The sequence below is a fragment of the Heterocephalus glaber genome, unplaced genomic scaffold (assembly GCF_053883595.1).
Source record: "Heterocephalus glaber isolate CG9 unplaced genomic scaffold, H.glaber_assembly_v1.0 deba00001724, whole genome shotgun sequence".
In the NCBI taxonomy this organism is placed as follows: domain Eukaryota; kingdom Metazoa; phylum Chordata; class Mammalia; order Rodentia; family Bathyergidae; genus Heterocephalus; species Heterocephalus glaber.
The window spans coordinates 9,361,769-9,367,908 of NW_028258435.1; positions in this window are offsets into that span (position 1 = coordinate 9,361,769).

Genomic DNA, 6,140 nt, shown 5'->3' on the forward strand with positions numbered 1-6,140 from the left:
GCTTCAGCCAGCACAAGTCTGGGGACATCTGTCAGCTGATAACGTTAGATCGCTTGTCTTTCCAGATGTGAGAAGCATCACACTGTGGGAGATTGTGAGGGACATGTGAACACCAAAGACCTCAATTCACACCTCAAATAATGACCCCCACTCAGCCCTGCATTGATCAGGGTGCAGCCAGTTTCCCCTGGCCTAGGGCTCAGCTCCCCGCCTTCCGTGTGTCATGCAAGAACTGCAGAATTGTAAAGCTGAGGAGAGCTTGACAATTCATTCCATTAAATTCCTTGCACAATTGAATTCTCACTTAGGAAATGAGCACACCCCTCCTCCAGGAGCAGAGCACACTTTGCCACCCCCAGTGACTCTGGGCCTGCCAGTGGTTCATCCTGCCCAATGGTGTGTGCACAACCTGGTGGAAGAAAGGTCACCAATGGGTGTGCAATACTGTGGAGTCTTCTTGTGCTCCTGAGACCAGTGGTGGAACACTAGCTGCTTCCCCTACATGAAAGGCCTAGAATAAGACCTGTGAAGCCAGCGGAGTACTACTCCGCCAGAGAGAAGGATAAACTTGAGTCACTTGTAGGAAAATGGATGCACCTTGAGATCACAATGTTGAGCGAAATAAATCAGACAAGCCAAGCGTAACTATCGCATGGTTTCTCTTCTATGAGAAAGCCAAAGTATAAATAAATCAAAGGCCAAAATAAAAGATCAATAATAGGCTACAGGAAGATAGATCTTTTATAAAAGGGAAGATGAAGAGATGGGGCGAGCGGAGAGGAAGGAGACCTAAAAAGAACTAAGATGGGTTCTTACGTGTGCCAACTCCCTACACTGAACATAATCATTATGTACTCCAAACAGGAACTAATAAAAATAAAAGTTAAGGAAATAAAAGATTTGGGAAACAACTCGTAGCCCTGGCTGAGCCAGGAGCTGAGCCTAGTGGTGCCTACTAAATCAGGGGACCCTCAGCCACACGCAGACCTGTGACTGGAAAGCATCAATGTTACAAACCTCTAAGCGTTTACCGTTGTTTGTTACACAGCATTATCAGCACAATTGCAGACTAATACAGTGGCAGAAGGAGTTAACTGTTTGCTCTAACTGAACATTGTTGTAATATTGAGGTCTGATCTCTGAAGAGAGCTAAACTTTTGTCTTTCTTTTTTTTTTTTTTGAAACAAGTTCTCACTATGTAGCCCAGGCTGGCCTCAAACTTGCAGCAATCCTCCTGCTTCAGCCTCCCAAGGGCTGGAATTATATAGGTGTGCACCACCACACCTGGCTGAGCCCACATTTTAAAAGATCTGAAAAAATAAATAAATAAAAGTAAAAAATAAAAGATCTGTAAGCCTACTGTGACAAGAGTAAGCTCTCCAGCCCTGAAACAAATAGTCTTATCTTCAGCATAAAAGAAAAAAGAAATCTCCATTCCATCAAGCACTGCAGCTTCTGCAGCCAGCAGAAGAATTACTTCATCTCTGTGACTACTAGCGAAAAGATGAATGAATTCTCCCCTTCCAATACTCTCGGATTTATTTATAATTTTCAAAATGATGTGCGAATTGATGCTAACTCCTTTGCTTTGCCAATTGCTTAGTGACAGAGTGGCAGTGGGTGCACTTGAATGACAAGATTTAAGTGGGTGTCATGGTGGGAAACACTGCCCCAGGGACCAGAGAGGGGGGACCCCAGAGCAGGAAGAGGTTCAGAGCATCACCAACCCAAACCCTGCTCCTCACACACAAACTCCAGCCAGGACCCTCCTCGGGCATCCACGGCTCTAGCGCACTGCACCCGACCTTAGGGAGTGGTGAGAAGCTGGGTTCCCGGAGGTCCAGGGAGAGCAGCCACCACCTGGCTGGAACGCTCGCTCACCCAAGCCTCCTGGCTGGGGGAAACACCTGTCATCCCAGCACTCAGGAGGCTCAGGCAGGAGGACTGCTGTGAGTTTGAGGCCAGCCACAGTGAGTTCAAGGCCAACCTGACATACATAGCAAGACCCTGTCTCAAACACAAAACAAGAACAAAACAAAACATATTTTACACACGCACACGCAGGCAAAGAAACATATCTGGGGAGACAGGCAAACTTTCGCAGGCTTTGCCCTACCCCCCTCCCCCACCGCAGCTTCCCCTGCAGTCACAGCACTGATCTCAGCCCCTAAGGGGCACAGCCCCTCCCAGGACAGAGCAGGCCTTACGTGGGGTCCTGCACCCCCAGTCCCAGAGAAGGGGCAGTCAACGGCATCATCCCCCCAGAGGGCCCCAACTCGCCTGCCCAGGACCCCAGAATTCCTGCCCAGCGTCACCCACGGGCCCTTCCAGCTCCAGGACCCCCAAGCCCCGCCCATGGGGACAGCCGGCCTCCCCCATGCCACACACCAGAGAGGTCTCTGGGAGCCTGGGTTCCGGGTCTGAGTGGCCTGGAGACCACGGGAGGAGAAAGGCCATTTAACTCAGCAGCTTGCAGGCTGCGTGTGAACAGTTTCCATATTAAGACCTTGAGACCGTCTGGTTAAGCGAAACGAATCAGGCACACAGCTTAAACAGGGAGTGGCTTCTCTTTATGACAAACCCAAAGTAGAAATAAATGAGAGAGAGACCGCAGGGGAACAGGCGATGGAGGGAGAGTGGAGGGAGGGAGGAAGGGAAAGCAAAAAGAATCAAGATGTGCCCCTCCCCCCGTACACACCCACAAGGAATGTGATCGCTGTGCTTTGCAAACATGGCTCATGAAAATACAAATTTAAAAAATGATGCAGACCCGCCTGGGCCCTGCAGTGGTCAGACCCACATCCTCCTTCCAGAACCTTCCAGACCTTTCAGCCCCTTTGCAGAACTTTCCAAGGGCGACCACAGCAGATGTCCCTGTGACCAGGGGAACAGGGTCGGGAGGAGAGGGAACAGGGGTGGGAGGAGAGGACACAGCGATTCCTGCCTCTCTCGATGAAGGCCACGGGCTCAGGGAGGCCAGAGGCCACTGCGGCCACCGAACTCCTAAGTGGCTAGCCAGGGTCCCACCCAAGACCACAAGTGAGTCCCTCCTGACTGGGACTCCAAGGTACAAGGGCCACTTCCTGGGGGGCAGCATTAGGAGCAGATACCGAGGAAGAGCAAACAGGTCCAGGACCACCTGAAGAGAAAAACTGGCCCCGTGATGACAATGATGGGCTTAAAAAAAAAACCACTGATAAACAGGAAAGGAGTTTTGGTTTCAAAGATCAGCCAGTTTCCTTGCTGTTGCCATATCTAGTTTGTGTATCAAAGACAACAAAAATAATTCCAGGTGCAGACAGGAGATGGGATATTTCTACGCTCAGCGCTGGACACGTTTGGCTCCTTCCCAGACATAAGGAATTCTGGTGTTTCTTCTTTTTAAGTAAAAATAAATAAAATAAAGCTGCTCTTCCCCGAGGTGGGCGCTAGCAAATGTCACAGAGCCGGGGGTGGCGGCAGTGACAGTTCTCCTTGTGAGCCCACAGGTGTGTGGCACACAGCTGGAGCACAGTGCAGGTGTGCAGCCAGCTGGGCGGGGCCCCTGCAACCCACCCCAGCCCGGCACAGCCAAGACCCCAGCCCAGGCCCTGCGCCACGGCACCTGCTCACTCCAGGCCCAGAGCCAACCGGATTAGGTCAACACAGCAACACTCAGCTAGAACGGGGCAGGGCCTCACTGGGGACTTGCAGATGTCCGCACCTAACCCCAGCCTGGGCTCCACGGTCCCTGTGAGTTTCCGGTTCCCCATGAGGCTGTCACAGCCAAAGTCTAAACATCCCCCACAGCCTCACAGTACAAGAGGTGGCTGGGCCCTGGGTGCAGTGGATTCAGGTTTCAAAAGCCAGCAAGTGACCGCGCTGGGTGCTTTGATGTTGCCCATCCCCCACAGCCAGCTGATGCCAGCCCTTGCTCAACCCTGCAGGACAAACTTTCCAGAGCCAGATGGACTGGCCCAGGGGACTTGGAATAGCACCGGCTCCTTCTGGAAGGATGTCCACAGCTGTCATTAGCAATGCAAAATGCTCAAGGCCACCACCTTGCCTCTGGAGGAGAGAGCAATCAGATGCTTATTGGTGGCACATGCCTGTCATTCCAGCTCTTGGGGAGGCTGAGGCAGGAGGATCACACATTTGAACCCAGCCTTGGTAACTTCATTTAAAAAGGGCTGGAAATGTAGCTCAGTGCAAAGTCCCCGGGTTCAACCCCTGCTACTGCCAAAAGAAAATTACTAATAAAATTTTGTAAATTTTAAAAAGCTTGTTCACTGAAGGCCAGCTGGGTACCAGTCAAAAGAAATAAGTGAAGCCAGGCATGGTGGCGCACACCTGCCATCCCAGCATTTTGGAGGCTGAGGCAGGAGGATCACTGCAAGTTCAAAGCCAGCCTGGGCTACATAGCAAGACCCTGTCTTGAGAGGCACAAAGCAAAGTGAGTCCATGCTGAAGCATTGAAAAGTGGGGAGGGAGAGCTGCCATCACAAGCCCCCAGCCACAGTGCAGGGCCAGCTTGCTTGTGGGGACACAGTTGTCGTAAACGCCCCAATAGCTGAGGCTCTGGCTCAGACAAAGGCCGCCACCATGTGCCCTGGGACCCGGGTGGCTCATCGATGATACATGGAGCAGAGCTGGCCATGAACCATGCAGACACCAGCCTCAAGAACATCTGTGCCCCAAAAGCAGCCCAGTCATGCAGCGTCTCCTCCCTCCCACACCTGCACCCTGCACAGGGCGCCCCCAGACCATCCTGCGTGTCCCCGCACGGCCATGGCTCTGTCTGTGGGCAGAGGACGCTGTGAGGGGAAGAAGCCACAGCCACTCCCCCAGCCGGCACATCTGCTCCCACAATCAGGAGCTGTGACCTGGAGGGGGGCGGGGTCTGGGGACCCGGCCGTGCCTGGAGAGCTGTGCGGCCCTGAGCGGGTCATTTAAGCCCTCCTGCCTCAGCCTCCCCTCCTGTGAAATGGGGAGAATCATCTGTACCCCACAGGGCAATGAGGATTAAGTGAATTATTGCTAAAGTGCTTTATGCAAGACTAACACACTCGAGGCACTGCATGGTTTACTGGTGTCTGTTATTATGAAACACTAATTTAATAACAATAAATTTGGTAGTATTTTCAATACTAGTTCCAAGCTAAAAGTTAAAAAAAGAAGAAGAAAGAAAGGCTTCTAAGTAAAAACTGCAGAAATTAGCCAGGCATAGTGGTGCACACCTGTCTTCCTAGTACTCGGGAGGCTGAGGCAAGAGGATCGCCATGAGTTCGAGGACAGCCTGGGCTACATGTGGAGGCCCTGTCTCAGAACCACTCCCCCTAAAGAACTGCAGAAACTATTAATGCAATTATTATTATTAATCATCATGAGGATGAGGAAGAGAGGCGTAAATGATAATGATGATGTAAATAATGTATTTATCTGACAAGAATCCTACCCAAAAAGGATATTGAGAAAGATTAAAAACTACACCTCAAAATATCTACTTCTGTGTTCACTTCTCTCCTACAACTATTTTGGAGAAAGTGATGTCATTTATCAAATAGTCCAACAGATACACAGTCTAGGAGTTATTCGGGAAATTCAGTGCGAACTCACACAAGACAGTTTGCCTTGGGCTGATCCAGTGGGAGGTTTCAGCTGGCCCTGAAATTCTTCACATGATTATTGAAAATGTTCTTTTGTTCCTATCTCCCTTTGTGGCTAAGTAAAGGGAAGAAAAGTAGGTCATGTGCTCAGCAGAATAAGAGGCCGAAACACTGAGAGGGTGGAGAAGTTTTCTGACCACCTCCGTGGCCTCAAACCCCAAGTGATAAAACAGCAGAAAGCAGGCACTGAGGCGACTGTCTCCCCAGGGGCAGAGCAGGCGCCCCCTATCCCCAGAGGAGACTGCAGAGCCCGGAGCCCAGGAGGCAGCCAGCAGGGCGTTGCCGAGGGCACTGCTGCCCAGAGAGCAATGGTTATCGGCTCCTGGGTCTGTGGCCCCCGGGGCAGCCTGCACACCACAGCCTCTGCACTAGGCTGCAAACCCTGGCCGCACCGCAGAGGGCCCCGAGCCCAGCCTGCCCACACCAGGTCAGGCAGAGAGAAGCTGCCCTGGTGGAGACAGTGCACTACAGAGCCCGAGTCCAGGCCGCCAGCTC